The sequence below is a fragment of the Haemorhous mexicanus genome, chromosome 2 (genome assembly GCF_027477595.1).
Source record: "Haemorhous mexicanus isolate bHaeMex1 chromosome 2, bHaeMex1.pri, whole genome shotgun sequence".
Lineage (NCBI taxonomy): Eukaryota > Metazoa > Chordata > Aves > Passeriformes > Fringillidae > Haemorhous > Haemorhous mexicanus.
The window spans coordinates 17,315,449-17,317,624 of NC_082342.1; the positions used below are offsets into that span (position 1 = coordinate 17,315,449).

The 2,176-nt window shown below is 49.9% G+C and overlaps 1 non-coding gene across 1 annotated transcript; it reads left to right on the forward strand.

Annotated features, from left to right (window-relative positions):
- The first annotated feature begins 1,457 nt into the window (after window positions 1-1,457).
- Window positions 1,458-1,531, forward strand: TRNAI-AAU (transfer RNA isoleucine (anticodon AAU)). The gene has a single exon. It is a non-coding gene; the product is annotated as a tRNA-Ile (tRNA).
- Window positions 1,532-2,176: the final 645 nt, after the last annotated feature.

Genomic DNA, 2,176 nt, shown 5'->3' on the forward strand with positions numbered 1-2,176 from the left:
CATTCTGGTCAGAAACTGGAGAAAAACAATTAATCCTCACCTCTGCTATCCTGCTGTCTGTTGAACAACTAACCAAAAAAATAATTATCTAACAGTTTCTTACCTAAAACCAAAGTGAGAATCCATTTGACAGATGCACAGAAAAAGGTCTGCTGTTCCTGCACCTGCCAATTATTGTTCTATCAGTCTGGAGAGTACCCAGACTCCCTACACAGACCCATGCTGTGGTTTGTTTGGAAGAATGTCCAACACGAGTTGGACTTCAATGATCTTTGTGGATCTCTTCCAGTTCAGGAAATTCTGTGATTGTGTTTTCTTTTTGCCCTTTCACTTGTCATCTTTGTCCTAAAGTTCCAGATGTGATCTTGCTTTTATATATTTGAATGAGTTTAGCCTCACACAGGATGACATTTCCCAGAAAGTATAGCTGCTTATCAAGATCCCAGAGTATATGTGCTTCCTGGCAGTTGGCTGGTTGCTATTTCATGGACATCAAATAGAAGAGGGGAAGGAGAAATGACAGTTTGGAGTTTGCAATTGATTTGATCAGTTTGCTCCTAGGGATGAAGGACTTTATGAAGAAGCTGGGCAAAATGAGGTCTGGGGAATTTGATGGGTATTTGAGGAAAGTGCTGCCAAGCAGATGAGCTAACAATCAAGGGGAACTGATAGTGTAAATCAGGCTAAAAAGGGGGGTGGGAACATTGATCACAAGGATGAGAATGGACTACAAAAAACAGTGCACTGTCAACCCAGTGATCCTGAGTCAGTCTCATCAGGCTGAGATATAGATACTCCATGGTTTTTTTCCTCTATAATGAGTTCTGCCAAGAAGACCAAGTATTTGAAAAGCTTGTTTGTTTGGTTTTTTTTTTTTTAATAACAACAGTCTAAGCCAGGAAAATGAACATGGTAAAATTGAAACCTTTGGCTGTGTAATACAAAATAGGGCTTAGAAAGAGATTGTGAGTACCTCTTCCCCGTGTTACTTCACGTGCTTTCAGGCTCTGTCTTATTCAGCTCTCAGGGCAGGTGAATTTCAGAGTGCGGCTGCTCTTATCCTCAGTCCTGCCGCAGGCTGTGCCGAGTTTCGCTCCGCCATGGAACAACCCGGGAGGGAAGGGGCCGGGGAGCGCCTCGCCCAAGCCCCCAGGCGCTCGGGGCAGCGCTGGAGGCGGCCGGGGCTCGGCCCAGGAGCCCGAAATACCAAAGACGGAGCTTGCACGGCCTCACCGCGCTGTCACCTCCCTGTCCCCGCCGGGGAAATCGCATGTGGGTGTCCCGGCCCCGGGAACAACGCAGGGTGTCTGTGTGAGAAGCACAGCGGGCTCGGGGAGCGCTCCCATCCCTGGGCAGGCGGCGCGGGCCCCGCGGGAGCCGGGGCGGAGGTGGGGGCGGTGACACCGCGCCGCTCCTACACGGACTGGGTGTGCTTCCTGGACTGAAACATTCAGGGCGGCCGGTTAGCTCAGTTGGTTAGAGCGTGGTGCTAATAACGCCAAGGTCGCGGGTTCGATCCCCGTACGGGCCAGTAATTGTTTTTGCCCGTCTCGCTGCCGGCTCCGGCGGTCCCTCGGCCGCAGCCGAGCGCCCGCGGGAACGCAGCACCCACTGATGGGAGAGACCAGGACGGGTGGGGAGGGGGCGCGAAACAGCCGAGTGACTGCTCATAAAAGAAATAGTGGGTGGAGGAAATGCGCGGAGGGCGGTTTTAAATCTTTCCGTAGCTCGTCACCGAAGTATTCCATGTTTTGCCCCGCAGCACCTTGTTCAAGTGCTTCTGTTAAATAGCGTTAGGCCAGAAGAAAGCTTGCAGGAATTCAGGACGTCTCCCTTTCCAGTGAATAATCCCAGATCTTTAGCTCATTGTATTAGTGTGACTCTCCGATAGCTCCGAGTCAGGCGCTGGAAGACGCTGAAGAGAGTGGGGTTTTGTTGTTTTTCTTCCTTTGAAGCAGGAAGACAAGCAGATCTCCCTTGGCAGCCTGATTTTTCATAGAATGTTCTGAACTCCATATAGAAAGTAGACAAACTTGAGAGGCATGCTGTAATGTGAGTCTTAATTTTTATGGGTGTGCTATTTATTCAAGAAAAAGTTCCAGGCCATGCAGAGGTTTAGTAATGGAGCATTAAATCTGCAGGAGTGGCCAAGGTGGACCTCTGCCAGCTCAACCCA